At 40.1% G+C, this 7,655-nt stretch overlaps 1 pseudogene; it reads right to left on the bottom strand.

Moving 5' to 3' along the window:
- Positions 1 to 1,252: 1,252 nt before the first annotated feature.
- On the bottom strand, positions 1,253 to 2,596 carry LOC140677601 (uncharacterized; annotated as a pseudogene).
- Positions 2,597 to 7,655: the final 5,059 nt, after the last annotated feature.

Below are 7,655 nucleotides of genomic sequence, written 5' to 3'. Positions count from 1 at the left end.
AAGTTATAACACTTTTTTTGATTTATTATTGAACTTGATGCAAGTTATTTGATTTATTATTGAACTTGATGCAAGTTATAACACTTTTATTTGATTTATTATTGAACTTGATGCAAGTTATAACACTTTTTTTGATTTATTATTGAACGTGATGCAAGTTATAACACTTTTTTTGATTTATTATTGAACTTGATGCAAGTTATGACACTTTTTTTGAATTATTATTGAACTTGATGCAAGTTATAACACTTTTTTTTATTATTATTGAACTTGATGCAAGTTATAACACTTTTGTTTTATTTATTATTGAACTTGATGCAAGTTATAACACTTTTTTTGATTTATTATTGAACTTGATGGAAGTTATAACACTTTTGTTTTATTTATTATTGAACTTGATGCAAGTTATAACACTTTTTTTGATTTATTATTGAACTTGATGCAAGTTATTTGATTTATTATTGAACTTGATGCAAGTTATAACACTTTTATTTGATTTATTATTGAACTTGATGCAAGTTATAACACTTTTTTTGATTTATTATTGAACGTGATGCAAGTTATAACACTTTTATTTGATTTATTGTTGAACTTGATGCAAGTTATAACACTTTTTTAAATTTATTATTGAACGTGATGCAAGTTATAACACTTTTTTTGATTTATTATTGAACTTGATGCAAGTTATGACACTTTTTTTGATTTATTATTGAACTTGATGCAAGTTATAACACTTTTTTTTATTTATTATTGAACTTGATGCAAGTTATAACACTTTTTTTGATTTATTATTGAACGTGATGCAAGTTATAACACTTTTGTTTTATTTATTATTGAACTTGATGGAAGTTATTTTATTTATTATTGAACTTGATGCAAGTTGTACCACAGCTGCACAGTTATTTTATTTATCATTGAACTTGATGCAAGTTATTTGATTTATTATTGAACTTGATGCAAGTTATAACACTTTTATTTGATTTATTATTGAACTTGATGCAAGTTATAACACTTTTTTTGATTTATTATTGAACGTGATGCAAGTTATAACACTTTTTTTGATTTATTATTGAACTTGATGCAAGTTATGACACTTTTTTTGATTTATTATTGAACTTGATGCAAGTTATAACACTTTTTTTGATGTATTATTGAACGTGATGCAAGTTATAACACTTTTTTTGATTTATTATTGAACTTGATGCAAGTTATAACACTTTTGTTTTATTTATTATTGAACTTGATGGAAGTTATTTTATTTATTATTGAACTTGATGCAAGTTGTACCACAGCTGCACAGTTATTTTATTTATCATTGAACTTGATGGAAGTTATTTTATTTATTATTGAACTTGATGCAAGTTGTACCACAGCTGCACAGTTATTTTATTTATCATTGAACTTGGTGTTATTTTATGTTATTGAGTTTGAATGTATACAACTTGATGTTCAATAAATTTGAAAATGTTAAAGCTTGGCATTAGCGCTCTGTTGGGGCGATGGGGGCAGGTGGGGCTTGAAAACTCCCCCTTGTCCAAAGTGGGGGATGACAAAAAAAGTTTGAGAACCACTGTATTACAGTAAGATAGAACCACTTTCTCTTATAAACTGTTTAGGAAACTGTCTGTTCTCCATCGTGTATCCGCATGTGTGCCGTCAAAGTGTGCCTGTGGACATAGTTTTTACCACAAACGGTGCAGTTAAAAGGTTTTTTTCCTCCGTGTGTTCTAATGTGCACGTCCAAGGTTGTCTTGTCAGCGAACTTTTCGCCACAAACCTTGCAAATATAAGATTTGTCCTTCGTGTGTGTTGACGCGTGTGACAGCATGTGTGACTTTTGGGAGAATCGCTTCCCACAAACCGCACAACTAAAAGGTTTTTCTCCAATGTGTGTTCTCATGTGTAATACGACCTTTGCCTTTTGAGAGAAACTTTTCCCACAAACTGAGCAACTGAGGGTTTTTTTTGGTGGTGTGTGTTTGTTGGTGAGAATTCAAAATGCCCTTTGCAGCAAAACGTTTGCAACATATCGAGCAGCTAAAAGGCTTCTCCCCCCGTGTGCGTCCTCATGTGTACATTTAACACACTCTTGCAGACGAATCTATCACCACACACTGAGCAATCAAAGAGATTTTCACCGGTGTGTTTTCTCATGTGCAACACTTTTACAAAATGTTGGGAGAAACTTTTGCCGCAAATTGAGCAACTAAAAGGTTTTTCCCCTGTGTGTGTTCTCATGTGTCTCACCATGCCTTCCTTTTGAGAGAATCCTTTACCGCAAACTGAGCAACTTACGTGGGTTTCCCCGGTGTGTGTTCTTTGGTGCGCAACCAAAGACGGCTTTACAGTGTAACCCTTGCCGCACGTTGAGCAAATAAAAGGTTTCTCCTCCGCGTGTGTCCTCATGTGTGCTACCCTGTAATACTTTCGAGAGAATTTCTCGCCACAAACTGAACAACCGAAGGGTTTCTCTTCGGTGTGCGTCGTCATGTGTGCTACCATGTTGCCTTTTTGAGAGAATTCTTTGCTGCAAACGGTGCAACTAAAAGGTTTCTCTCTAGTGTGCATACTAGAGATGCGCGGTTTGCGGACACAACCGCGGAGTCCGCGGATTATCCGCGGGTCAAAAAAAAATAAAAAATAGATTTTATCCGCGGGTCGGGTCGGGCGGTTGAAATAAAAAAAAAAAAGATTTTAAATAGATTCAGGCGGGTGGCAGTTAAACCAATTCGGAAATATATACAGGTAAAAGCCAGTAAATTAGAATATTTTGAAAAACTTGATTTATTTCAGTAATTGCATTCAAAAGGTGTAACTTGTACATTATATTTATTCATTGCACACAGACTGATGCATTCAAATGTTTATTTCATTTAATTTTGATGATTTGAAGTGGCACAACAAATGAAAATCCAAAATTCCGTGTGTCACAAAATTAGAATATTGTGTAAGGCTAATACAAAAAAGGGATTTTTAGAAATGTTGGCCAACTGAAAAGTATGAAAATGAAAAATATGAGCATGTACAATACTCAATACTTGGTTGGAGCTCCTTTTGCCTCAATTACTGCGTTAATGCGGCGTGGCATGGAGTCGATGAGTTTCTGGCACTGCTTAGGTGTTATGAGAGCCCAGGTTGCTCTGATAGTGGCCTTCAACTCTTCTGCGTTTTTGGGTCTGGCATTCTGCATCTTCCTTTTCACAATACCCCACAGATTTTCTATGGGGCTAAGGTCAGGGGAGTTGGCGGGCCAATTTAGAACAGAAATACCATGGTCCGTAAACCAGGCACGGGTAGATTTTGCGCTGTGTGCAGGCGCCAAGTCCTGTTGGAACTTGAAATCTCCATCTCCATAGAGCAGGTCAGCAGCAGGAAGCATGAAGTGCTCTAAAACTTGCTGGTAGACGGCTGCGTTGACCCTGGATCTCAGGAAACAGAGTGGACCGACACCAGCAGATGACATGGCACCCCAAACTATCACCCAACCATGCAAATTTTGCATTTCCTTTGGAAATCGAGGTCCCAGAGTCTGGAGGAAGACAGGAGAGGCACAGGATCCACGTTGCCTGAAGTCTAGTGTAAAGTTTCCACCATCAGTGATGGTTTGGGGTGCCATGTCATCTGCTGGTGTCGGTCCACTCTGTTTCCTGAGATCCAGGGTCAACGCAGCCGTCTACCAGCAAGTTTTAGAGCACTTCATGCTTCCTGCTGCTGACCTGCTCTATGGAGATGGAGATTTCAAGTTCCAACAGGACTTGGCGCCTGCACACAGCGCAAAATCTACCCGTGCCTGGTTTACGGACCATGGTATTTCTGTTCTAAATTGGCCCGCCAACTCCCCTGACCTTAGCCCCATAGAAAATCTGTGGGGTATTGTGAAAAGGAAGATGCAGAATGCCAGACCCAAAAACGCAGAAGAGTTGAAGGCCACTATCAGAGCAACCTGGGCTCTCATAACACCTGAGCAGTGCCAGAAACTCATCGACTCCATGCCACGCCGCATTAACGCAGTAATTGAGGCAAAAGGAGCTCCAACCAAGTATTGAGTATTGTACATGCTCATATTTTTCATTTTCATACTTTTCAGTTGGCCAACATTTCTAAAAATCCCTTTTTTGTATTAGCCTTAAGTAATATTCTAATTTTGTGACACACGGAATTTTGGATTTTCATTTGTTGCCACTTCAAATCATCAAAATTAAATGAAATAAACATTTGAATGCATCAGTCTGTGTGCAATGAATAAATATAATGTACAAGTTACACCTTTTGAATGCAATTACTGAAATAAATCAAGTTTTTCAAAATATTCTAATTTACTGGCTTTTACCTGTATACATAGTTAAATGTTGTTACCCACATACGAAAAAGGAGCAGGCACCTGCAGCATATGCCACAACAGAAGAAGAAAAAAAAAGAGATGGCAACGCCGGCAGCAAACGTGGTACGCGACAAACTAAAAAAGGGAATACTAAAGACCAGGGGGAAAAAAAGGCCAGAAAAGTTCAGCGTGGACTCGTTTTTATGAGGTTGTAAATCAGGATGATAGTAATGCTGGCTACGTGATTTGCAAGAGCTGCGACGCTGTTTATGTCTACGACAGTCACAAAACCGGGACATTCTAACATGGTGCATCACATTTGTGCAAAACCCCGAACCTCCACAAACACCCTGAGCATGAGCAGTTTCGTCCGCCGTGATCCCAGAAGAGTGCCACAGGATGTTAAAACAAGATAGAACGCAGCTGCCTGCAGCAGTTTGAGTGGCGCGAGCGCGCTTGGAGTTGCGCTCAGCGCGGCTCCCAGATAATTGCGCACTGGTGTGCGTCTGGGCCGTGACAGCGTGGCACGCATTGAATGTCTCTGCTGCATTGGATCAGTCTCCTTTCTTTAACAGGCAAAAGCTTTATAACCTCACTAATGCCTTGCATCGTCTATATTAGATATATAACAACGGGCGGGTGCGGTTTTGATTAAATGTTAGTTCGGGTGGATGGCGGATGGTTGACGACTTTTGTGATGCGGTTGCGGATGAAATAATTGCCTATCCGCGCATCTCTAGTGCATACGCATGTGTCGAGCCAAATGGCTCTTATAAGAATAGCGACGAGCACAAATTGAGCAGGTAAAACAGGTTTTAACTAACGTCCCTTTAGAGCATTTAGAGTCCTTGTTGTCAGTAAGAGCTTCAGAGTCTGTATCTCTGCTCAAAGGTTTTTGGGTGTCTTCATTAGCTTCTGTTGTCATGTGTTGTACCGAGCTGCTGCTCGGAGGCTCCGCCCCTCTGTTCTCCTCACTTGGACTGTGATGAAGCTCAGGTTGTTTGTCTTCATGGTCTTCAATCTTCACAGAGACCACAGCGTGATCAACCTGCTCCAGCCAAAGACCTTCCCCAGTGCAAGGCTGTGGATCCTCCTGCTTCAAAACGGAGCCCCCCCCCCTGCTGGAAGTCTGCAAGACAAAAAAAACAACTAGTTTGATCATCCTTCTTCAAAAGTAAGTCGGGTTCCCTGTTCATTTATTGGCACGCGGGCTTGCCTGAAAATATTACATTCATACAAATGATGAAGTTTTAATAACTACCGTATTTTCCGCACCATAAGCCGCCCTGGGTTATAAGCCGCGCCTTCAATGAACGGCATATTTCTTTACTTTGTCCACCTATAAGCCGCCCCGTGTTATAAGCCGCATCTAACTGCGCTAAAGGAATGTCAAAAAAACAGTCAGATAGGTCAGTCAAACTTTAATAATATATTAAAAACCAGCGTGATGTGGGCGCGCATGGAGTCGTATATCAACATGGACGGAGCTGCGTGAAAAAAGACACCCGGCCTCTTCGCGTAAACTTACCTTAACCACTCGCTCATCTTTTCTTCATCCATCCATCCCTTCGAGTTAGCTTTTATGATGACGCCGGCTGGAAAGGTCTCTTTTGACAAGGTCTTCCTTTTGAATATCACCATGGGTGGAAGTTTCTGGCCATTAGCATGGCAAGCTAGAACCACAGTGAAGGATGACTTCTCATTCCCTGTGGTGCGAATATTCACCGTACGTGCTCCCGTTGTATCCACAGTGCGGTTCACAGGAATATCAAAAGTCAGTGGAACCTCGTCCATGTTGATAATGTTCTCTGGCCGGATCTTTTTTTCAGCTATCTTGTTTTTACAATATGCACGGAAAGTAGCCAGCTTTTCTTGAAAGTCTTTAGGCAGTTGCTGTGAAATAGTAGTCCGTGTGCGGATGGAGAGATTGCGTCTTTTCATGAACCGGAAACCTGTCGCTTAGTAGGAGCCATTTTGTGGTCTTTACAGATGTAAACACACAAAGGAAATGAAACGTAATATCCGCGCGCTTCTTCTTCTTCTTCTACGCGGGCGGGTGGTTGCTTACAGTAGAAGAAGAAGCGCTTCCTGTTCTATGGGGGCGGGTGCTTACCTTGGTGGTTGCTTGCGTAGAAGAAGAAGCACTTCCTCTTCTACGGGGAAAAAAGATGGCGGCTGTTTACCGTAGTTGCGAGACCGAAACTTTATGAAAATGAATCTTAATATTAATCCATATATAAAGCGCACCGGGTTATAAGCCGCACTGTCAGCTTTTGAGTAAATTTGTGGTTTTTAGGTGCGGCTAATAGTGCGGAAAATACGGTAACATTAACGTGGACATAAAGCTTGTTCATGAACACCAAACGTGAGAAAACATATATCTATCTGGCGTGTTTCTCAACTTTTCAAAGAGGAACGCCCATCACAAATAGATTGTGAATGTTCTTTTGCTATTTTGTTTGTCATCGAACTTCATTCTGCAGTAAAAGTATAAGTGGTGTACAAACCCCGTTTCCATATGAGTTGGGAAAATGTGTTGGATGTAAATATAAACGGAATGCAATGATTTGCAAATCCTTTTCAATTGAATGCACTGCAAAGACAACATATTTGATGTTCAAACTCATAAGCTTAATTTTCTTTTTGCAAATAATAATTAACTTAGAATTTCATGGCTGCAACACGTGTCAAAGTAGTTGGGAAAGGGCATGTTCACCACTGTATTACATCACCTTTTCTTTTAACAACACTCAAACGATTGGGAACTGAGGAAACTAATTGTTGAAGCTTTGAAAGTGGAATTCTTTCCCATTCTTGTTTTATGTAGAACTTCAGTCGTTCAACAATCCGGGGTCTCTGCTGTCGTATTTTACGATTCATACATTTTCGATGGGAGACAGGTCTGGACTGCAGGCGGGCCAGGAAAGTACCCGCACTCTTTTTTTTTTTTACGAAGCCACGCTATTATAACACGTGCTGAATGTGGCTTGGCATTGTCTTGCTGAAATAAGCAGGGGCGTCCATGAAAAAGACTGCACTTAGATGGCAGCATATGTTGTTCCAAAACTTGTATGTACCTTTCAGCATTAATGGTGCCTTCACAGACGTGTAAGTTACCCATGCCTTGGGCACTAATGCACCCCCATACCATCACAGATGCTGGCTTTTCAACTTTGCGTCGATAACAGTCTGGATGGTTCGCTTCCCCTTTGGTCCGGATGACACGATGTCGAATATTTCCGAAAACAATTTGAAATGTGGACTCGTCTTGGTTGACAAGACTCTGCAGCATCGCGTGGACATCGGGGGCGGTACCACTGGATTGGCAGACCGG

The sequence above is a fragment of the Nerophis lumbriciformis genome, linkage group LG03 (assembly GCF_033978685.3).
Source record: "Nerophis lumbriciformis linkage group LG03, RoL_Nlum_v2.1, whole genome shotgun sequence".
In the NCBI taxonomy this organism is placed as follows: Eukaryota; Metazoa; Chordata; class Actinopteri; order Syngnathiformes; family Syngnathidae; genus Nerophis; species Nerophis lumbriciformis.
The sequence above is the reverse complement of the archived record's forward strand: the minus strand, read 5'-3'. Positions and strand labels throughout refer to the sequence as shown.